Source organism: Trichosurus vulpecula, chromosome 1 (genome assembly GCF_011100635.1).
Source record: "Trichosurus vulpecula isolate mTriVul1 chromosome 1, mTriVul1.pri, whole genome shotgun sequence".
Taxonomy (NCBI): Eukaryota; Metazoa; Chordata; class Mammalia; order Diprotodontia; family Phalangeridae; genus Trichosurus; species Trichosurus vulpecula.
The window spans coordinates 292,449,224-292,474,712 of NC_050573.1; the positions used below are offsets into that span (position 1 = coordinate 292,449,224).

At 37.2% G+C, this 25,489-nt stretch overlaps 1 pseudogene; it reads left to right on the forward strand.

The window, feature by feature from the left end:
- Window positions 1-19,811: 19,811 nt before the first annotated feature.
- Window positions 19,812-25,207, forward strand: LOC118837304 (annotated as a pseudogene).
- Window positions 25,208-25,489: the final 282 nt, after the last annotated feature.

Consider the following 25,489-nt stretch of genomic DNA (forward strand, 5'->3'; position numbering starts at 1 on the left):
GCTAGAATTATATCTGTTTCCCTAAATATTGCTGGCTTAGAGATATGCTATTTTAGGCAAAAATGCCTCCAGCTTTCCCAAATAAGATCTCTTAAAGGGCTGAACAATATCATAAGCTTACATCCACCAGCTTGGTCCTTTCCAAACAAAAGTTGGTTACACAAAAGATCATCATACAACTAGTGATGAGGGAGTAAACTCATTTATCCAAGTACTTATTAAGCTGAAACTGGAAAAGTTATACAGATTGGATTACATAATTACACCAGTAAATGCATGAGTTCATTAGATAAGATTGAACTCCCAAATGATAAGTGGTCAAAAGATATGAATAGACAGTTTTCAGATGAAGGAATTCAAACTTTAATAGCCATATAAAATGCTCTAAATCACTGATAATTAGAGAAAATAACTCTGAGGTACCAATATTATAGCCAAAATCCTACCATAGTATGGCTAGTTACTCAAAAATATTTTAGAACAGATTCTGACATCTGGGTTACCATCATTAAATGTCTTTATCCTGGTATAAATATATTCCTTGCATTTGTACTCAACTTTGCAATTTTCAAAGAACTAAACCATACATTATCTCATCTGATATAATCTTTACAAAAAAATCTTTGTAGGTGGGCAGGTAGTACTATTGTTTTCCTTTTACAGATGACATAGCTGAATTTCATGTCTCCTAACTTATAAGTGACATAACTGGCATCAGAACCAAGAATTTTGGTTCCTCTTCCAAAGTACAATTATATAATACAATATTGTTTATTAGTGATTTGTGTTTGATAAATCAAGCAAACAAGAAAACTTTATGTCATTGCAAATTTCAATCAAGTGAAATATTCTTTTCTATAGCATTTAAAGGAGACATGTTTTATGCATAATGTAAAAGTATAATTAATTTTTAATGAAAATCTGATTTTAATGAAAAATGTGTAACTCGGTATGTGTCTATTTTAGTCTATGAAGGTTTACTTATTTTGATGGAAATGGATATTGTCGCTCTTAAAAAATAACTGAAAATTAGTTCATTCTATTGTTATTAATTATTGCTGACCCAAATGGTCCATAAGTTCCTCCTACATAGCAAATACCCCTGAAAAGACTGCTTTTAATTTGTGTGTGGTATTTTTTTAAAGCAAATATGTAGACATGGTATGAGTGTTCCTATTATTCTGTAAAGATTTATTGCGCTTGTTAATGGTCAAACAAAACTGAAATTCGGTATTTTATGTACTGAAGTTTAGCTTTATAAGTTTTTACAGCTACTGTCTGAGGACTGGCCTGCAGGAACAGAAGATATTTTCTGGTCATCTCTGGTTCTGATTTTTCTTTGCAGAGAGTTTATTACACTACATTACTTACTTAAGAGGCAAAGGTTAAGATTTTCCTTCAACAACTTCAAGAATTTTTAAAGACACTACATATTTTTTTTTCTCATTCCTATTAATTTCTTGGCATCCTACAAGGAAGGCAATGCTAGTGTTCTGTTGTGGGAGTTTCATTCACTTTCAACATGCACTCTTTAACTCTACCTTTGCCACAATAGCTCCATACTAGATGCTTTCAGACTATGAAACATTAGCAGCTCTTTTATCTCTATTTCTCTTAGAACAGTCTGATGCATTTAAATCCCATGCACATAAACCTTAGCATTTATGTCAACCAATAAAATTAAGCCAGGTAGAATAAGCTGTAAAGAGAAGGGCAGGGGATACAGAAAACAAAATGGAACCAGGCTTAGTCTGGCCTGTGACATAGGACAAGGGACTTTGGGTTTATAGGTTTCAGAAAGTATTAAACACTATTAAAATTGAAACCTCAGAGTCAATACTAGGTAATACTAAGGGGGTAATTTTATTTTCTTCTTTTCTTACATTCAGATCTACTCTAATTTTTTTTTTCTCTTTTGTGTCTTCTCCACCTAAGACTGGTTCTTGCTAGTCCAAGGAGCTCATTTTAGATGATTTTCCCTCTTACTGATGAGAGTCAATACCCTTTTAAGCTTTTAATTAGCTAACCTATAGAAAAGGCATTTTATATGATGATAGGAGTTAGTTTTCTTATTTTTATGAAGAGAAGAAGCTGCATCACATATTAGAGAATTAGCCTTGGAACCAGGAAAATCCTTGTTTTAAGTTCTACTTCCATTCTATGCTGACTGTGTGACTTTGGGAAAGGCACTTAACCTCTCAATATTCTAGGCAACTCCCTGGAACTATAAGTTTTAGATATAATACTCGCCTGCATTAGTTGAGAGAGTTTCTTCATCTGGGAAATCCCAAAGCCAACAAAATCAAAAGTCTAATTTTGTTCTGAGGGACTGCATTCGTCTTTTAAGTACATTAATGAGATAGATTCAGGTAGTCATTCCCTCACTCTTTACTGGTATTTCTGAGAGTAGTAGCCCTCATTTAGAGATAAATGGGGTGTAGTGTACATTAATTAACAGGAATATAAGGATGATATCTACATAAGGAAAACTTCGTAGGTAATATACTTATTTTAAGATGATAAGCTAAGGGTGTTTTGTTTGCACAGTAAGATATACAAATAAAATTTCCACTTGCACCAAATTTAAATAAAACACTTTAAAAGTATAAAAGATATGCCAATTTGATCACCACCCCACATTTTCCTTCCCAACCTGGTAACCTGAAATACAAATGGAATTTATAGTGTTTCAAACCATAGAAGATTGTTATAAATTTGGTAGCAGTCAATTCTTTCTGAAGGTGTAAGACAAACAATACTCTGCAAAGAGAAGTCAATGTGAGGATAACATTTCATTTGGCTTAAGGTGGTTGAGAAAATTGTTAACAGCAGTAGAGAGAAGGCAGAATTATTCACCCTCTATTTTGTTTTATTTACTTTTTTGTTTCAAGGGAAAAAAAGATCTTTACACTAGGAAGGATATGAAAACAATAACAACCAAAACAGATCATTCAAACCCAAGATAGGTGAGATGACAAGAGTATAACAATATGCTCTGAATGAGTTGAAGTCACCTGGCTCAGATGAACTGTATTCAAGCAACAGTATTTAATTTTATTGATGTTTCTAAATTAATAATTTCATTTTCTCCCAATTACATGTCAAAACAATGTTTAACATTCTTTGTTGTTGGTGTTTTTTTTAAGTTTTCAGTTCCAAATTCTATCCCTCCCTTTCTCTCCTCAGCCATCCCTGAGATGGTAAGTAATCTGATATAGATTATAATGTGCAATCATGTAAAATATTTCCATATGAGTCATTTTGTGCAAGAAGACTCAAACAATAAAATAAAAAAGAAATTGAAAAAATAGTATTCTTCAGTCTATATTCAGATAACATTAGTTCTTTCTCTGGAAGTGGATACCATTTGTCATCATGAATCCTTTGGGTTTGTCTTGAAATGTATTGCTGAAAAGAGCTAAGTCATTTGCAATTCTTCATCATACAATGTTGCTCTTACTGTGTATAATGTTCTCCTGGTTCTGTTAACTTCAATTTGTATGAGTTCATGTAACTCTTTCCAGGTTTTTCTGAAATCATCTCACTTGCTATTTCTTATAGCACAATAATACCCCATTACAATTATGTACCCCAACTTGTTCAGCCATAACCCAAATGATGGGCATCCCCTCAATCTCCAATTCTTAACTACCACAACAGAACTGCTCTAAATATTTTTGTACAAATAGGTTCTTTTCTCTTTTTTAATATCTTTGGGACAGAAACCTAGAAGAATCAAAGGGTATACACAGTTTTAATGCCTTTGGGAATAATTTCACATTTCTTTCCATAATGGTAGGGTCAGTTCATAACTCTACCAATAGTGTGTCAGTGTCAGTTTTCCCACATCTACTCCAACTTTTATCATTTCCCTTTTTTGTCATATTGGTCATATTATAAGTGTGAGTTGGTATCTCAGAGTTGTTTTAATTTTCCTTATCTAATCAATAATAATTTAGAGCATTTTTTCATATGACTATAGTTAGCTTTGATTTTATCTGAAAACTGCCTGTTCATTTCCTTTGACCATTCATCAATTGGGGAAGGACTTGTAGTCTCATAAATTTGACTCCACTATCTATGTATTTGAGAAATTAGACTATTATCAGAGATAGTTGCTGCAGATTTTGCCCCCAGTTTCCTGCTCTCCTTCTAATTCTGGTTGCACTGATTTTGTTTGTGAAAAAAAATTAATTTTGTACAATCAAAATAATCTATGTTATATTTCATAACACTTTCTATATCTTGTTTCATTCTGAATTATTCCCTTATTCATAGATCTAACAGGTAAACTATTCCATGCCCTCCTAATTTGCTTATGGTATCACCCTTTATGTATAAATCATGTACCCACTTTGAACTTATCTCGGGATATGGTGTTGAATGTTGGTCTCTACCTAGTTTCTGCCATACTGTTTTCCAACTCCTTTGTCAGATAATGAGCTTTTGTTGCCAAAGCTTGGATTTTTGAGTTTGTCAAACACTAGATTACCCTGGTTATTTATGACAATGTATTGTGTACCTAATCTACTCCACTAATCCACTGCTCTATTTCTTAGCAAGTGCCAGATTGTTTTGATAATTACCACTTTATAATAGAGTTTGAGAACTGGTATGGCTAGGCCACCTTCCTTCACATTTTTTTTTCACTGATTCCTTTGAAATCCTTGATCTTTTCTTCTTCCAGAGGAATTTTATTGTTTTTCTAGCTCCATAAAATGTTTTTGGTAGCTTGATTGGTATGACACTAGATAAATAGATTTATTATATTTTCTCAGCATACCCAAGAGCAACTAATGTTTTCCAGGTGTTTAGATCTGAATTTATTTGTGTGAAGAGTGTTTTGTGATTGCATTTCTAAAGTTCCTGAGTTTGTCTTGGAAGGTAGATTCCCAAGTATTTAATAGTGTCTAAAATTATTTTAAATGGAAATTCCCTTCCTATTTCTTGTTACTGAAGTTTGTTGGTAACATATAGAAATGCTAATGATTTATGTGTGTTTATTTTGTATCTTCAACTTTGTTGTTAATTATTTTGACTGGTTTTTTAATTGATTCTCTAGGATTCTCAAAGCATACCATCATATCATCTGCAAAGAGTGATAGTTTTGTTTCTTCGTTGCCTATTCTAATTCCTTCAATTTATTTTTCTTTTCTTTTTGCATTTCTTGTACAATATTGAATGATAGTGGTGAATTCATCCCTTTCCTACTTGATACAGTAGTTTTCTTCTTTACTTTTTGAAACCAAGTTAACCAATAATTCATCTATTTTATTTTTTTTTCATAAAACCAGCTTCTAGTTTTATTTATTATTTCAATGGTTTTCTTGCTTTCAATTTTTTTATCTATCCTTTGATTTTCAGAATTTCCAATTTGGTGTTTAATTTTAATTTGTTCTTTTTCTAGGGTTTTTTTTTTGTTCCATTCCAATTAATTGATTTGCTCTTTCTCCATTTTATTGATGTAAACATTAAAAGACATAAATTTCTATTAAGTATCGCTTTGGCTGCATCAAGTAAATTTTCGTATGCTGTCTCACTGTTGTCATTCTCTTTAATGAAATTATTGATTGTTTCTGTGATTTGTTCCTTAATCCATTTATCCTTTGGGGGGGGGCATATTCTTTTTTAAAAAATCTTTTCGAATTTATTTTAAAAATTTATTTAGTATTTTATTTTGCCCCACTTACATGTAAAAACAATTTTTAACAGTCATCTTAAAAACTTTGGGTTCCCGATTTTCTCCCTTCCTCTCTCTCCATTCTACACCCATTAATAAGGCAAGCAATTTGATATTATTTGCATTAAATGCAAAATATTTCCATGTTAGTCATGTTTTAGAAGAAAACATAGACAAAAAAATCTCAAGAAACATAAAGTTAAAAAACTTATGCCTCAATCTGTATTCAGACACCATAATTTCTTTCTCTGGGGATGGGTAGCATTTTTCATCATAATTCCTTCAGAGTTGTCTTGCATGATGTTTTGCTGAGAATAGGTAAGTCATTCACAGTTGATCAACTTGTAATATTGCTGTTAGTCTGTAAACCATACATTTCACTTTGCATCAGCTCATGGAAGTCTTTCCAGGTGTTTTTTTTTAGACCATCCTATTCATCATTTCTTATAACACAATTGTGATCCATTATAATCACATATCATATTTTGTTCAGCCTAAACCAACAGATGGGTATCCCCTCAATTTCCAGTTCTTTGCCACCAGAAATGAGCTGTTATATTTTTGTACTTATAGGTCCTTTTGCTTTTCGATTTTTATCTCTTTTGGGATACAGACCTACTAGTGACATTGCTAGATGAAAATGATCCATTTATTCTTTGGAATTATATTACACAGTTTCCAATTTTTTTATCTATTTTTCCACTGCCCTTTATTGTATGAAATTTTTATTGCATTATGATCTGAAAAGAATGTATGTAGTATTTCTGCTTTTTTGCATTGTTTTGTCAGGTTTTTATACTATAATACATGGTCAATTTTTATATAGATGACATGTACCACTAAGAAAAAAGGTATATTCCTTTATATTCCTATTCAGTTTTCTCAAGAGATCTATCATATATAACTTTTCTAGAATTCTATTCACCTACTTACATTCTTTTTTTGTTAGATTTATCTAGTTCTGAGAGGGGAAATTATAGGTCCCCTACTAATATAGTTTTATTGTCTACTTCCTCCTGTAACTCCTTTAAAAATTTAGATGCTATACCATTTGGTGTATATGTATTTTGTACTGATATTATTTCATTGTTTTAGTACATTTTAGTACATTTTAGCAAGATATAATTTTCTTCCTTAACCCTTTTAATTAGGTCTGTTTTCGCTTTTGCTTTATGTGAGACCACAAAGCTACACACTTTTGTTTTTACTTCACCCAAAGCACAAGCTCCTTACCTTTACCCTGTGTGTGTCTCTGTGCTTCAAATGTGTTTCTTATAAACAGCATGTTGCAGGATTCTGGTTTTTAATCCACTCTGCTGTTCACTTCCATTTCATGAGTGACTTTGTCCCATTCACATCTACATTTATAATTACTTCCCTCCATCCTATTTTCCCTTCTTTATTCTTGTCTTTTGTCTTTCATCCTGTCCCTCCTCACAAGTGTTTTACTTCTGATCACTGCCTCCCCCAATCCTGCCTCCCTTCTATCAGTCCTCCCCCCTGCTTTTTTTTAATCACAATTCCTTTTTATTTCCCTTAGGGTAAGATAGAATTCTATATCCAAATGAGGATGTATGTTGATCCCTCTTTGAATGAATTCTGATAAGAGTAAGGTTCAAGCATTCCCTGCCACTCCCTATCTTACCCTCCACTGTAATACATCTTTCATAGCTTTTTTTATGTGAATTAACTTACCACATTCTATCTCCCTCTTCCTTCTTCTCCCAGTGCAATTTTCACTCTCACTCCCTGCTTTTTTTTGTTTTTAGGATATCATCCCATCATAGTCATCTCACACCTGCACTCTCTCTCTATGTATCCTCCTTCTAATTGCCCTTATAGTCAAAAGGTCTTAAAAGTTACAAATATCATCTAGCCATATAGGAATATAAACAATTTAACCTTATTGAATCGCATATATTATCTTTCTTGTTTCTTGCTTACCTTTTTGTGTTTCTCTTGAGTGTTATATTTGAAGATCAATTTTTTTATTTGGATCTGGTGTTTTAATTAGGAATACTTGAAAGTCCTCTATTTCCTTAAATATTTATTTTTCCCCTAAAAGATTGCATTGCCAAAGCAATATTCACAGTGCCAACAGCAACTATGAATATACGGGCATAGTTCTGAATCACAAAATGTAACAGACCCTCCATGTGGAAGACAGAACAAAAACATTTATTTAAACACCAGAAAGCCAAATCCCAACACCAGAAAACTAAATCCATCAAAGCAACAAAGAAGCAATACACATTATCACTGCAGGGAGCACCACCATCCCAAAGCCTTCCCCCTGTTCTGGCCTTCCCACAAACAAAACTCACAGCTAGCTGCTTCCTCTCTCTCCTTCAGCTCTAAGTGCTCTGACCAACTTCCTTTCCGTTCTGCTACACCCTTCCTGTTCCACCCATTCAGCAAACTCCTCACACTACAGGCTTCATGTGACTTAGGCTTCCACGTGACTTAAGCAGGTCACATGGGCCTATTAATGGATGGGAAAGATCTTCAAATTAAGCAAAAATTATATTAACAATACAGGGATTATAATCAGTTTTGCTGGGTATATAATTTCATATTTTCTTCTTTTTTTATACATTTGATTTTATCATTTCTTGATGTGTTATAGAGTCATTAGCTTCTAAATAGTGAGTTCTTATTCCAGAAGCTGGGGTCTTTGAGTTTATCAAACAGTAGATTACTACAGTCATTGACTACTGTGTTTTGTGTACCTATTCTAATTCCTTTGATTTCTTTTTCTTCTCTTATTGCTAAAGCTAACATTTCTAGTACAATATTGAATAACAGTGGTGATAATGTAAATCCTTGTTTCACCCCTGATCTTATTGGAAATGCCTCTAGCTTATCCCCATTACAGATAATGCTTGCTGATTGTTTTAGATAGCTGCTACCTTTCATTTTAAGGCAGACTGTGTTTATTCCTATACTCTCTAGTGTTGTTTTTTAATAGGAATGGGTATTGTATTTTGTCAAATGCTTTTTCTGTATCTATTGAGATTATCATATGATTACTGTTAGTTTTGTTGTTGATATGGTCAATTATGCTGATAGTTTTCCTAATATTGAACCAGCCCTGCAATCCTGGTATAAATTCTCTAGTTGTTTTAAATGGAATTTCTCTTTTTTTTCTATTGCTGCTGGGTTTTGTTGGTCATATAAAAATATGCTGATGATTTATGTGGGTTTATCTCATAGCCTGCAACTTTGCTAAAGTTGTTAATTATTTCAAGTACTTTTTAAGTAGATTCTTCAAGGTCCCCTAAGTATATCATAGCATCACCCTCAAAGTATAATAGTTTTGTTTCCTCATTGCCTATTCCAATTCTTTCAATTTCTTCTTCTCTTATTCCTATAGCTAAGTTTTCTAGTACTATATTGAATAATAGTGGTGACAGTGGGCAACCTTGTTTCACCCTTATTTTTATTGGGAAGACTTATGGTTTATCCCTATTATAACTAATGATTGCTAATGGTTTTAGATAGATACTACTTATCATTTTAAGGAATGCCCCCTTTATTCCTATGCTCTCTAGTGTTTTCAATAGGAATGAGTCCTGTATTTTGTCAAAAGCTTTTTCAGCATCTATTGAGATAATCATATGATTTTGTAAGCCTTTTTTATTGATGTGGTCAATTATGTTGATAGTTTTCCTAATATTGAACCAACCCTATATTTCTGCCATAAACCCTACCTGGTCATAGAGTATATGATATATTGTGATATATTTCTGTAATCACCTTGCTAGTATTTTATTTAAAATTTTGCATCGATATTCATTAAGGAAATTGGTCTATAATTTTCTCTGTTTTAACTCCTCATGGTTTAGGTATCAGCACCATATTTGTATAATAAAAAGAGTTAGGTAGGACTCCTTCACCTATTTTTCCAAATAGCTTACATAGTATTGAAATTAATTGTTTTTTGTACATCTGATAGAATTTGCTTGTGAATCCATCTGGTTGTGGGAATTTTTTCTTACAGAGTTCATTAATGGCTTGCTCAATTTCTTTTCCTAAAACGCGGTTATTTAGGCATTCTATTTCCTGATCTGTTAATCTGGGTAATTTATATTTTTGTAAATATTAATCTATTTCAAAAATTGTCAGATTTATTGGTATAGACTTAGGCAAAATATTGCTAATGATTGCTTTAATTTCTTCTTCGTTGGTGGTTATTTCACTTTTCATTTTTGATACTGGATATTTGGTTTTCTTCATTCATTTTTTAAATCAATTTAACCAATCTATCTTCTTGTTTTTTCCCCAGAAAAATAGTCCCCAGTTTTATTTAGCTCAATAGTGTTCTTTTACTTTCATTTTTACTAATCTCACCTTTGAATTTCAGGATTTCCAATTTGAAGCTTAATTGGAGATTTTTAATTTGTTTCTTTTGCAGTTTGTTTTTTTTAACCTGCATGCCCAATTCATTAATCTGCTCTTTCTCTATTTTGATGTAAAAACTTAGAAAAATAAATTTTCCCCTAAGTACTGATTTGGTTGCATTCCATAAACTTTGGTAGTTGTCTTAATGATGTCATTCACATTAATGAAATTATTGATTGTATGATTTGTTCTTTGACGCACATTCTTTAGAATATTTAGCTTCCAATTAGTTTTTAAATCTTTCCACTGCCCTTTGTTGAATGTAATTTTTATTGCATTATGATCCAAAAAGAATGCTTTTCTGCCTTTGTACATTTTTATTTTTATTTTGACATTTTTATGCCCTAATACATAGTCATTTTTTGTGTAGGTGCCATATGCTGCTGAGAAAAATTTTCTCCAAAGGTTTGTTATCTCTAACTTTTCTAATATTCTATGCACCTCCTTGGTTTCTTTCTTGTTTATTTTTGGTTGGATTTTTTGAGTTCTAAGAGTGAAAAGTTGAGGTCCCCCTCTAGCATAGTTTTGCTGTCTATTTCTCCCAGTAACTCTTTTAACTTCTTCTTTAAGAATTTGGATTCTATACCACTTGGTGCACATATGTTTAGTATTGCTATTACTTCATTGTCTATGGCACCTTTTATCAAGATGTAGTTTCCCTCCTCATCTCTTTTAATTAGATCTATTATTACTTTTCCTTTGTCTGAGATCATAATTGCTACCCTTTTTTGTTGTTATTTCAGCTGAAGCATAACAGATTCTGCTCCAGTCCCTTACCTTTACTCTGTGTGTGTCTCTCTGTTTCAAGTGTTTCTTGTAAACAATGTATTATATGATTCTGGTTTTTGACCCACTCTGCTATCTGATTCTGTTTTATGTGAGAATTCATCCCATTCACATTCACAATTATGATTACTATGTGTTTCCCTCTATCCTATTTTTCCTCCTCTTTGTCCTCTCTCTCCTTTCACCCTCTCTCTCCTCACCAGTGTTTTGCTTCTGTCTATAGCCTCTCCCAATCTGCCCTCCCTTCTGTCAGTACCCCCTTCCCCTCTTTAATTTTCTCTCCTCCTACTTCCCTGTTGGGCAAGATAGATTTCTATATTCAACTGATCATGTATATTATTCCCTCTGAGGCAATAATGATAAGAGTAATGTTCAAGTGATACCCATTACCCACCCTCTCATTTTTCCCTCCACTGTAATAGGTCTTCTGCACCTCTTCATGTGAAATAATTTACCTCATTCTACCTCTTCCTTCCTTCTGCTCCCAATGTACTCCTCTTTCTCATCCCTTGATTATTTTTACATCATTCAATCAAAATCACCTTATCCCTGTGTACTCTATGTATATCCCTTCTAGTTGAACTATTAGTGGTACAATTTTTAAGAATTACTGTATGAATGTAAATTATTGAAACTCTTATGTTTTCTTTTCCCTTTTTACCTTGTTACAATTCTCTTGGGTCTTAATATTGGAGATCAAAATTTTGTTTAGTTCTGGTCTTCTCCTTATGAAAACTTCAAATCCTTCTATTTCATTGAATGACAATTTTCCCTTGAAGTATTATGCTTAATTTCACTGGGTAGGTGATTATTGGCTGTAGTCCTAACTCCTTTGCCTTCTGGAATATCATGTTCAATGACCTCCAGTCCTTTAATGTGGTAAGTGCTAAGTCCTGTGTAATCCTGACTGTGGCTCCCTGATAACTGAATTATTTTTTTTTCCTTTCTGGCCCCTTGCAGTATTTTTTCCTTCACTTGATAGTTCTGAAATTTGGCTATAACATTCCTTGGAGTTTGTATTTTGGGATCTCTTTCCTGAGGTGATTGGAGGATTCTTTCAATGCTTGTGTTGCCCTCTGGTTCCAGGATATCGACAGTTTTTTTTTTCCTTTAAAAGATTCTATTCAGGTTCTCCTTTTGATTATGGATTCCAGCTAATCCAATGATTCTGATATTGTCTCTCCTGGATCTATTTTCTAGATCAGTTGTTTTTCCAATGAGGTATTTTACTATTTCTATTTTTTCATTCTTTTGGATTTGTTTGATTCTTGATATCTCATAGAGTCATTAGCTTCCACTTGCCCAATTCTAAATTTTAAGGAGTTGTTTCCCTCAGTTTTTGTACCTCCTTTTCCATTTGGCTAATTCTACTTTTTAAGCAGTTGTTTCCTTTTTCCAAGCTTGCGACTCTTTTTTTCATAATTCTTTCATTTTCTCAATTTTTCTCCTACCTCTCTTATTTGATTTTTGAGCTTTTCCATGAGTCATTTCAGGGCATGACACCACTTTCCATATTTCTTCAGGGTTTTGCCCATAGCTGTTTTGACACTGTTGTCTTCCTTTAAGTTTGCATCTTGGTCTTCCTTGTCACCATAATAACTTTCTATGGTCAGATTCTCTGTTATTGTTGTTGTTTGCTCATCTTTTTTGACCTTTTCCCTTTCTTTTAAAGTTGAGTTCTCCTCTTGGAGTGGAAGGGACACTACCTCAGACTTCTTGTACTAGAGCTGATGTACCCGGTGCTGCACTGATGTTGCCCTGAAGCCCACAGGGGACCTTCATGTTTGATGCTGTGCTGAGGGGTGGGGTGGAAGTTAGCTAGTTCTGCTGGAGGCCATGAGAGTCTAGAAGCTTACTTGGTGCTAAACCAGGATCCTAGTGCTGGTATCTGGCACATGCTGAGGCTGGTGGGGTGTTTTTGCATTGGCATCTGCCTGTTTTCCTAGGGCTAGCTACCCTGAAGCACTTGGTGGGGCCAGCAAGTGTGGCTGCCTGTTTGCCTGGCTATGCTGGGTTGTATGTGGGGTCCCCAGTACTGGTGTCTGCCCATTTGCTTAGGCACCTGTAGGGCTGGTGTCTACCTATGTGCCCAGAGTTACACTGGAGCATGTGGTAGTCTGGCTGCTGGTAGCTGTCTTTTTGCCCAGGGATATGCTGAAGCACTTGGAAATTCTTGGAGCTGGTGTCAGCCCATTCCCTTGGCTATACTGAAGCATTTAAGGGGTCCTGGTGTTGGCATTTGCCTGCTTCACCACACTGGGGCTCAGGATCTCTCACTGGTTTGTAGAGGCAGTGCTTGCTGTTGGCTTGCTGGGATGCTTCCTGTCCTGGATCATGCTCTCCTTTTACCCAAGTGAAACAGATAGTTTTTGCTGACCTTCAGGTTTCTTGGAGTAAAAAATTGTTTCGCACCATCTTTTTGCTCATTCTGCTATTGCAAGATATGTTTTGGGGCACTGTTTTATTGTTGTTTTGAGGTAAATATGGGAGAGTTATGTGATTTTCTGCTTATTCTACCATCTTGGCTCCCAGAAGTTCAACTTTACTAATTTTGAGAAACATAGAATAGGTTATTCAAATTATAAAGAAAATTCTACAAAACATTTTAAGGGATAGTTTGTGAGCATTTGGAGAGCAAAATTCTGGTAGCAGCAGGATAACTCCAAGAACTCCTCCAACCTTATACTATTCTGTAGAATAGTTTAAAACTTGGTTTTAGGCAAAATAGTTAATTTCAGATATTCAATCAGTGGCAATTAATTGATACAGCAGACAGAGCACTAGGCCTAAAGTTAGGAAGACCTTAGCTCAAATCTGGCCTCAGATACCTAGTAGATGTGTGAATCTGGGCAAATCACTTAATTTCTTCCTGCTTCAGTTTCCTCAACTATAAAACAGAGATAACAAAAGCAGCTACATCTCAGAGTTGTTTTAAGGATAAAATGAAATAATGTTTGTCTAATGCTTTGCAAACCTTAATGCCTCATAAAAACCTAGCTTATTATTCAACCATTTTAATCCTATTTCTTGCACCCTTTAATTTCTTTCTTCCTTATACATTTTCAGTTTTATGATGTTCATCATGCCTCCCAAGCACTCAGAAGGATCATTTCTGGGGCAGCTAGGTGGTGCAGTGAGTAGAACACAGGCCCTGGAGTCAGGAGGACCTGAGTTCAAATCCAGCCTCAGTTGACACACTTACTAGCTGTGTGACCTTGGGCAAGTCACTTAATCTCAATTGCCTTGCCTTCCCCCCTCCAAAAAAAAAAGGATCATTTCACATTTATCAAAAATCCAACACTGGTTTATTGTTATGATTACCATATTACAAAACAGGTGAAATATAATGGTAAAAGTAGTAGTAATACTAGTACTAGTAGAGGTCACAATAATAATAACAATAGCATTGACATTTACATGGCACTTTAAAGCCTCCAAAGTACTTTTAAATGCATTATTTCATTAGAACTTCAATAAGCCTACAAAGTAAGTACTATAATTATTATCAGGCCCATGTTGTAGACGAGAAAATAAAAATTCAGAGTTTAAGTAGATTGTCCAAAGTCAGACAGATGTAAATGTCAGAGATGGAATCCAAATTTGGGTCTTCTTGATTTCATGTCTAATTATTCATTACATCATATTGTATTTTCAACAACAAAGGCAAGAAACAGACTTCAGCAATCCCAATTTTCCCTTAATAACTAATTGTGAGCTTCCTTTGAATTCATTTAAGCCTTTTAAAATTTGTTTATGATTTTAGCCAATGATACCTCTTAGTGTATTGATTTCCATAAATTTATGATCCACTATGTGGAGTAATTTACTAAATTCCTACTTCAATATCTCCCTTTATTACAGAGGTGTCCTGAATTCTTGAAGGGAAGGCAAAAGGGGAAGGGAACAAGTATTTATTAAGTTCCTACAATATGCTAGCCAATGTCCTAAGTGTTTTACAAATATTATCTTATTCTATCCTCACAAGAACCTTGTAAGGTAAGTGTTATTATTGCAACATGTTGCAGTTGAGTAAACTGAGGCAGAGAGAGATTAAATGACTTTTTTTGAGGAAGGACTTAAATTCACCTACCTAATTCTAGGCCCTAACTATTGTGCTCCTAGCTCAGGCCTGTACAACACATGGTCCATGGGTTGCTTGCAGCTTGCCAAAGAATTTCTCACTGCCTGCAAAAAATGCAGTTGTCACTGAGCATTGTGCTGTCTGTCATGTGCCCCACGACAACCAATCATCGTCATTCTGTCTCTAACCTATCTGTGGCCCAAAGAAGTTTAGCCTATTTTAATGTGGGCCCCTATCCACTGCCAAGTTGTGCAGGTCTGTCCTAGTTGAATACAGGCTCTGGAATATCTCCCAAGCTGGAGAGACGTCAACATGGGCAAGATGATAGATTTATTTGTTGTTTGAAGGCCAATGTTATTAGTATACAGTGTTGATCATTAAACTATTAATATTTTCATCAACCACCATTTGTGAAGATATTCTGTTAAATGTCAAAAGGTCAATCTATATTGGTAAAATGTATATAAAGAATTCAAATACTGAAACTCAAAAACCTGAAATATTGAAATAGAAATATTATCTTTTAAGTATAATCAATACAGTTTTTCATCATACTCTTACTTTTCAGTCTTCAAAGTGATTTCCCTTTATTTTAATATTCTGGAATTTGGTGAATAAATCTAAGCTAACCTTACCTGTACCATTTATCCCTACTCTTCACAGCTTTTTAAAACCTTAGTCATCTTGCGTTTTTTTTCTTTCCGAGTTGAAGAACATTATTTTTTAAGTTTGTTCTCAATAAATGAGTCACTTGTTTGAGTCAGACTTCATTGTAGAGACATAAAATTTGATATTATATAACACTTAGACAGCCCTTTTCTCAAAGAAATGCCTTTGTGGAAAACATGATTTCTTGAGCTCTGAAGACTTCAATCACATATATAAATTACAGAAAGATATTTATGAGTTATTCTTTGTGAGTGTGTCTCTGTATGCTTGCATATGAACAATTCAAGGTTGAAGAAAATTACCTAGGCTTTTATGATATCTATTGCTAATTTCACCATTAATGTCATAAAATGATGATTTGGTTAAACAAGAAAGAGAACCTATAAACATAGAGAAAGACTGTTAGGTAGCAGACTGTTGATATGTAGGGTTGTAAAGACCATAAAATTTGAGAGAAAGAACATATGTTAAAAGAAAGGACAAGTTGAGTGGGAAGTCCTATCCACTTGGAAGTGGATTCATGTTATAATCATTAAAATTTACAACTCTATCCTATTTTCCTTGGCTTGATATTAATAGAAATGAAAATTACACCAACTATAAACATGTAATACCTTGAGAGGTTACTTATCATTTTTTGAAGTTAGCTGCACAGTCTGAAGGCAAGCTATATATTAGCTACACAGTTTTAAGGCAATATAGACATATATGCACATATTTATTATATATGTGTATAAATATATATAGTATATTATGTGCATATGCATATATATTTATATACATTAACACTTGCACATGTACACCTATCTCTTCAGTATCCAAACATGCATGCATGTGTATATATATATCTCAATTCATGTGCAATTAATAATGATTATATACATATGTATACAACATGTACTACTGCAGGACAATGAGTAAGATCTAGAAAAAAAAGGAAGGAAGAGTTACTTCTATTGTCCTGGGGAAAGTCTACAATGCTTTTAATGGCCCCAAATTACTACTTCATACAGAAGTATTTTTTTTTACTATTAATATCCTCCTCCAAGTGATGGTGTATGATTGTGAATCTTAGAATACACCCATGACCAAAGAATCAAAGATACAGGTAACACAAATGTTAATAGAGAGAGATGGTATACACACGTAGTATTCTTTCGATTTTCCATTGGTCAACCATGTCCAAAAAATGGGAGACAAGATATGTCTGGAAATGTACCATTAGAAAGAGAGAACATCTTAGATATGCAGGGAGAATGAGAAATAACACATGGCCAGCCTGTTGTCTGAACTTGTATGCACAAAATGAGAGAGTGAGAGTGTGGGGTGTGTGTGTGTGTGTGTGTGTGTGTGTGTGTGTGTGAGAGAGAGAGAGAGAGAGACAGAGAGAGAGAGACAGAGAGAGAGAGAGACAGAGAGAGACAGAGAGAGAAACAGAGAGAGAGAGAGAGAGAGAGAGAGAGAGAAATCACTTTCTTTCTCACTGCTTTCACTTTAAACTTCATAAGGAAAAAAGACAAAATTAGGGCCTCAAGGTAGAGAATAAAAAATGTTTTGCTTTGTTTGCATGTTGATTGAACAAAAATGGCATTCGACACAATAGAGCAAGACAAAGACTCAAAGGCTCCCCAGACAAAATGTCTCCTCTGCATATATTAAATATACAACATTCCCTAATAGACTGTTCAGAGATAAGTTTTCAATGATTCTCAGAACGAGTATCATGTTGGGCACTGCTCAGGGGGAAACATACTCATAAGTCCTCCATAAATTGAAAGGAAGTGGAGGCTCTATATTGCTTCTTGGCTCAATCAATCAGTGTAATGTTCTCTTCACACTGGACTATCTGGAAAACCTCACTATCTGTGGGCAAATTCATCTCAGAAGAGATAAATTTCACAAATGACTAAGGAAAAATGCTAACTACCTAGGCATAAAGTAGGGTGAGTAGCCCTTTGAATTTAGCCACTAGGACATGTATCTTTACCAGGAATCCTAAGTCTGTCCTGTTGTTGTTTGTCTTTCATTCCAGAAGAGGACCAATGATGTCAGAAGGGTGATGTCTAGACTTGAAAGCGAACTGGATTTAAGTGAGGCAAGGCTGAGCAAAGTCATCAGTCTCACTCTCTCCTGCAGAGTAATCAGAATACCATGGCAAGACAAGTCAAGATGACTAGCAATGGCCCAGGATGCAGTGCGTTACCTTGGCCTTTTCAAACTAAGGTCTTTTCCAGGTCTCAGTTTGTCTGAGGCAATACCTAATTCAATCATTAAGGGCTAGGGAAGAATAAGAATAATAAATATCAGTATAATCCAACTCAAACTGGCAGGTTGGGTGCCCAGAGGGCAGCTACTACTACTCACAGATTGTCATTTGTCCTTCATTCCAGAAGAGGACCAAAGACATCAGGAGGGTGATGCCTTGACTTGAAAGTGAACTGGATTTAAATGAGGCAGAGCTGTACAAAGTCATCAGCCTCACTCTCTCCTCCAGAGTCACTGGAGTCCAGTGGCAAGACAAAAGTCAAGATGATTTGTGATGGCCCAGCAAGTATGTCCTAGAATTAAAAGAGATGAGTTAAGTACTCTAGATATCATTTTAGAAATCTCATAGTCCATTCAGTGCTCTTCAGCTGCTTCCTGATACCCATTCAGTGAAATCAAGTAATTTCCTTGTGATGCTATTTGACTTCAAATCAAAGAATAACATGTTTTTTTGCAGAATTAAAATTATGGGAAACTTTAACAGGTATGGAGAGAAGCATGATGGTCATAAGTAGTTTGCATATTGCAAATAAAGACTTGCCACAAAAAATGGACAAAATTTCATCCCAGAAACATACCATCAGCAAAGGAGATAGGCTGTTGATGCAGGAGGAGTGAGAGAGAACAGGACAGCTTGAGTGATGCTCTTGTAAGCACAAAATGTTACAAGTCCTAGAGGAAGGTCTCTAGTATAATCAGTAGATTATTTTAACATGGCTTATGAGAAATCATGGGAAACAATTACATGGAATGAAAAAGTGTGAAATAAACTGCAATTTACAGTAAAAACAAAACAAAACATGATCTCTAGAATCAGAGGACCATAGTTCAAATGTCACCTCTGCCACTTTCTCCCTGTGTGACCTTTGGCAAGATGCTTAAACCTTCCTGGTCCTCCATTTGCACAGTGTAAAATTACAGGGTTGGACCAATTGCCTTTGAGGTCTCCTCTTGTACATGGTAGAGTACGTGTGTAGATGAAATCACGATTTTTAAGTATAAAAATTATTGGACTGATAAGATAGATAACAGATCTGTTTCTATTGATAATTAACTTAAGACACTGCAAGGTCCTATGTAACGTGGGCAGAAGGTCATAATGCTCCTCAGCATATTTTTTAAAAATTCTGGACCCCTCGGGAGCGAGCAGGGGGTGCCGGGTCGCCCGGGCATGCGCTCCTGGGGCTTTGGAGGCGGTAGCTAATGGTCTGCCCCATCCAGAACCACTGGAACCCACACCCTCGAGCCGCCCCGCCGGGTCTAGGGTGGTGGGGCCAGACCTTGAAGATTCGGGGCAGGAGGAGGAGGGGATCGGCCAGGGGCCGGGGAAAGGCTATGAGAGACCCGGGGCAGACCGGAGCTCCCAGCTCGGCTTCAGGGCGGCGGTAACTGCGGCCCCCCTGCCCCACAGTGCCCACCCTTGAACCCTCTGTCTCCTGCGCTCAGGGCGGGGGGGAGAGGGGGGCTCTCTCTTCCACCCCTCCTCTTCCCAGTCCCTTTCCTCCCCCTTCTCTCCCCTTCCATTCCCTCTTCCTCTCCACCCCGTGTCCTCCCTCTCTTTCCCTCTCCCTCTCTCTCCCCATTCCTCTCTCTCTCTCCCTCTCCCCTACGCTCCTCCCTCCTTTCCCTCCCTCCATTTCCTCTTCCTCTCTCCCCCTTCCCTTTCCTTTGCCTCCCTTTCTCCTCCCCCTTCCCCCCTCTCCTCCCATGTCCCCCTCCTCCTCTTCCTCCCTCCACCCTTTCCTCCCCCTCTCCTCTGTTCCTCCCTCCTCGCTTCCCCTCCCTCCTCCTCTTCCCTTCCCCTCTCCTGCCTCCTCCCTTACCCCCTCCTCCTCCTCTCCTCCTTACCCCCTCCTCCTCCCTTACCCCCTCCTCCCTTACCCCCTCCTCCTCACCTCCCCTCCCATCCGCCTCCCCCTCCAGTGCACAATGGCCTGATTCAGTTCCCGGAGGAAGATGGCGGCAGCAAAGCAGCGGAAATAACTATGTGAGGGTGAAGATTGGCCACTACCTCCTAGGGGACACACTAGGGGTAGACACCTTCTGCAAAGTGAAGGTAGGCAAGCGTGAGTTGACTGGGCACAAAGTTGCTGTGAAGATCTTAAATCGACAGAAAATTCGAAACATTGATGTGGTAGGAAAAATTTGCAGAGAAATTCGGAACCTCATGCTTTTCAGGCATCCTCATGTCATTAAGCTGCATCAGGTGGTCATTAGTACACCATCTGACATTTTCATGGTGCTGGAATAGGTCACCAAGGGAGAGCTATTTGCTTATATCTGTAAAAAACGGAAGGCTGGATGAGAGAGTCGGCATTATGTTAACATCCTTTTTGAAGCGCGTTATTGTCACAGGTACATGGTTGCCCATACAGACTTGAAACCTGAAAATGTACTGCTTGATGCACACATGAATGCAAAGATAGCTGATTTTGGTCTTTCAAATATGATATCAGATGACGAATTTTTAAGAACAAGTTTTGGTTCTTGCAACTATGGTGCACCAGAAATAATTTCAGGAAGGTTGTATGCAGGTCCAGAGGTACATATTTGGAACGGTGGTGTTATTCTCTATGCGTTATTATGTGGCTGTATCAGGAGGGCAGAGTTTATAATCTCAAAGAAGATCATAAACATGTCTGAAAGGTTCGGAATCGCCGGATAGAAGAAACTCTCATAGTAGAAGGCAGAAGAATCAAAACATTTATTTAGGCTCAACAGTAACCAACCCATGAACCAGCAACCCCATTTTGATATGTTGGTCATAATCTTCCAGGCCCAATAAGTACGCCTTGAAAGAGTAACCAGGAGGCTACAGAGAAACATGATTGCGTAAAGCAAAATCATGTTTCCCCCTTGATGGTAATAAGATTACCCACTGGACTGAAGTCTTTGTTCAGCTTCCTCCCGTAGATCAGCTCTGCTGCTGGCAGCTCCTGCCTCAGCTGTGTCTGTTTCTGAAACCTGAAGCTGCAACTGAAACTGACGATGTAACTGTCGTAACTGCCTCTGCAACGGTCGTTGTAACTGTCGCTGGCTCCAACCGGAAAAGGAAGAGAGAATCTTCAAGCTGTCCTCTCCCCTCTTATAGGGTTTTTTGACATCATCAAGCTCCGCCCAAATGACCAGGGCCGATTGGTTCCTGAGTTGGCTCCTCCCCCTAGGGTAGACCAGGTTCTGGAGCTAACACCTCCCCTCAGCCAGCCCCATGACTCATCACACAGGAAGTTCTGGTCCTGCCCCGGAAGAGCAAGCCCCAGCGTCCAGGGAAGCTCAATGAGGTAAACTGAGTCATTCAAAGAAAACAAAGGCCATTCTGGCTACACTCCACCCCTTGTTATAGGATACATAATCTAATCAGCCATGTATCCTAGAACATACATTGTGATCCAATTACAAAGGAAACTAAAACATATCATTCATTATAAAGCAAAACATATCATTCAGTGACATTCCCAAACATTGGTTAACGATTCAAATGCGATCCACCCCTAGATCCCAGCAAAATAATCTCTTCAATCAATCATCCCCAAAATAATTATTAATAATTCAAATGTCCACCCCTAAATCCTTGTATCCATTACATAGGATCAATAATATCATAACAATAAAACAACACAGCAAGGATAACACAAAATAAGTAAACAGAACACTATCATCATTTCCACCCCCCCCCCTTTAACGATTGGGGCTCAAAATCTTGGGGTGAGGGGTGAAGGTCTCATTTTCCATAGCTTCTTCATGCTGAAATTGGATGTAGAGATGGCCCTGCCCCCAAAAAGTCCCATTCCAGAGGTCATTTCTTTAACGAGCTGGCAGGAATTCCAAGAATGCTACATGCTTAGGCAGTCACCGGAAAGTGCAGGGTGCTTAAGCCTGAAGGAAACAAAACTAGCAACAAGGTTAGCCAAAACAAAGGACAAAAAGAATAGTCAAGTATGGACTATAATTCTTCAAACAAAATCATCTCAAGTTTGGTTGAGATTTCAGTTATGCAAAGATCCAACATCAGAGCCAAACTCAGGTGGGAAATGTTTCTTTTCAAAAGGAACATAATGAGGAAGCCAAGAGGATCCCACCCTAGATATAGACTAAGATTGTCCTCCCAGCCTTTCCCCAAATGTACAAGTTTTCATCCGTTGATCACACAAGGTCACCTTCACTCTGAGTGGCTTGTGGGCTTGCAGGAGCAGTTCTTATTTCCCTATTTCTCGTGTTATCAAGGCCTTTATCTCTGTACATTCTGTATAATTCATTGGTTGGAATTCCATCTATCATTTCAAAACCTACCCCTGCTCTCAATAAAGTAGTAAACATTTCTTTCCTTGTTACTCTCCTTTGGCGCCAAGTTTGCTGGTTATTCACCCTTCTCTCTCGAGGAGATCTATCCCTTCCCCAGTCACCTAAGTCATATAACTGTAAAATCTTATTTATCACTGTTGTAAGACGGCTCCCTACTTCTCCAAGTAATAAATTCAAAATTAGTTGTTTATAAGCAGGGGGAGCTGTCCTAATTATTAAATTCCTATGAGACAGTCCCATTGGATCATTGTAATATTTGTCTGCAGTTCCTATCATAATGGCAGTCTTCATTACCTCCTCCTTTAGTCTCATGATACAATCTCTAAGTGAATACCAGGGTCTGTGCTCAGTGGGCCACATAGAATCAGTATCATATCTCTTATTGCATCCCACAGCGGCTAATGCCAACAGAGTAGTCCTGCTATCACCATCTCCTTGCTGATGATGTTCCCTAAAAGCTTGTTGAACTAGAGGATCATGGCTGATACCTATGAATCTCATGCAGTCTGTCCCATCTACTGATATTCCACCGGCCCCTTGATCACTGAGTCTTACCATCCAAGATATCAATGGTTCTCCTATTCTTTGGCTGAATCTACTCAAAATATCTGTGACCTCTTGCGGTGAGAAATCTTCCTGAATTTCCCTTGTAACTGAATCTTCACCTCGGGTTTCTGTCTTCCTCCTTTGTATGGGTCGAGCCCTTGTCTGATCATTTAACCATCTTCTATTCTCTGTGTGAGGCACATCCTGAACCCCAGTAGTGTTTTGTGCCTCAGCCGGCTCTTTCTGGGCTGGGTTGAAATGCACTCTGGGCTTTTTTGGTCTCCTGTTGCTCTTAGCCACATTAATAGAAAAGTTCTCATTTGAGTCAGTTTGGTCTTCTGCTATCTGAGATTTCCCTTCTTCCTGTGGGGTAGGAGTGCCCCCATGTCTTTCACTTAATCTCAATCTTTCGTATACTAGCCGGTAGGCTGATAACACTATCCAGCTTTGCCTAGATAGTGATGCCCCTGACTGAATCCCAACTTCTCGTAAACACTTTTCCAAATCCCTAGGATCTCCTCTCCGTAGCCTTGGTTCCCAGTTTTCACAGGGTCCAGCTTTTTTAGCCAATTCTTTTGCTAGGGAGGAATAAAATGGATCCTCCCATCCTGGGATATTCATCTCTTCCTCTGGAATTGTTCTGCTTCTAAATAGAGATCTTATACCTAGCGATCCTGTTCGTGACGCCAAATGTATCAGGAGGGCAGAGTTTATAATCTCAAAGAGGATCATAAACATGTCTGAAAGGTTCGGAATCGCCGGATAGAAGAAACTCTCATAGTAGAAGGCAGAAGAATCAAAACATTTATTTAGGCTCAACAGTAACCAACCCATGAACCAGCAACCCCATTTTGATATGTTGGTCATAATCTTCCAGGCCCAATAAGTACGCCTTGAAAGAGTAACCAGGAGGCTACAGAGAAACATGATTGCGTAAAGCAAAATCATGTTTCCCCCTTGATGGTAATAAGATTACCCACTGGACTGAAGTCTTTGTTCAGCTTCCTCCCGTAGATCAGCTCTGCTGCTGGCAGCTCCTGCCTCAGCTGTGTCTGTTTCTGAAACCTGAAGCTGCAACTGAAACTGACGATGTAACTGTCGTAACTGCCTCTGCAACGGTCGTTGTAACTGTCGCTGGCTCCAACCGGAAAAGGAAGAGAGAATCTTCAAGCTGTCCTCTCCCCTCTTATAGGGTTTTTGACATCATCAAGCTCCGCCCAAATGACCAGGGCCGATTGGTTCCTGAGTTGGCTCCTCCCCCTAGGGTAGACCAGGTTCTGGAGCTAACACCTCCCCTCAGCCAGCCCCATGACTCATCACACAGGAAGTTCTGGTCCTGCCCCGAAGAGCAAGCCCCAGCGTCCAGGGAAGCTCAATGAGGTAAACTGAGTCATTCAAAGAAAACAAAGGCCATTCTGGCTACACTGGCATCCTTCCATTTGATTACGATCACATGCCAACCCTTTTTAAGAAGATTTGTGATAGGATCTTTTATACCCCTCCGTACTTGAATCCTTCTGAGATGAGACTTCTGAAACATCTTCAAGGTGGTTCCCATGAAGAGAGCCACAATCAATGAGAACAGGGAATATGAGCGGTTTAAACAAGACTCTCCAAAGTATCTCTTTCCTGAGGATCCGTGATTAATGATGATGCCTTAAAAGAAGTATGTGAAAATTTGAATGTACAGAGGAAGAGGTTCCTAGCTGTCTGTATAGCAGAAACCACCCAGATATTTTGGCAGTCGCTTGTCACTTCATAATAGATAATAGGAGAATAATGAAAGAAGCCAAAGATTTCTACTTGGCTAAAAGTCCACCAGATTCTTTCTTATATGATCACCATTTTTCTCACCCACATCCTAAAACAATGCAATTCTTGGTTGCTGAAACATCAAGATCACGCCAGACATTGGATGTATTAAATCTTCAAAAATCCAAACACCAGGGTGTGAGGAGGGCAAAATGGCATTTGGGAAATTGAAGTTAAACTCAACCAAATGACATTATGGCAAAAGTTTGTCTCTCAATTAAGCAGTTGGATTCTGAATTGAAGGTTGTAAACCCATATTATTTGTGTGTTGGAAGGAAGAGTCCAATGACAAGCACATACTCAAAAATTAATCTACAATTATACCAGGTGAACAGTAGAACACACTTACTGGACTTCGAAGCATTGATGATGAAATTACTGAAGCCAAATCTGGAACTACTACTCCACAAAGATTGGGTTCTGTGGGCAATTATCAATCTTGCCAAAAGAATGATTCAGATGCTGAAACCCAAGAAAGATCCTCAGATGTTTCCCTTACCTCATCAGTGACTTCACCTGACTCTTCTAAAGTTGGCTTAACCCCAAGGCCAGGAAGTCACACAATAGAATTTTTTGAGATGTGTGCAAATCTTATTAAATTTCTTGTACAGGAAAAAATAAAAAATTCTGGATCTTATGGACAGTGCAATAATATGAGACAATGAAGTGCCAGGAACAAGTGTTTGTAAAGAATAAATATAAGCTTTGAATTACCAAGATTCAAAACAAGTACTATAGAAATATGCCGATATCATTTGGGGAAATATATACATATAACTAGGAATAGGAAAAGGCATTGTGAATTGTTTTTTGAAACTTCACTTTACATGATCAAAACAAATATCTTTCCAGGAACCAATTGCTGGTGGGGCGTGGGGGTGGGTGGGGTTAGGAGAACACTTTTTTTTTTTATTGTGGCAAATTCTAAGTATGTTCCAGATTGGCAT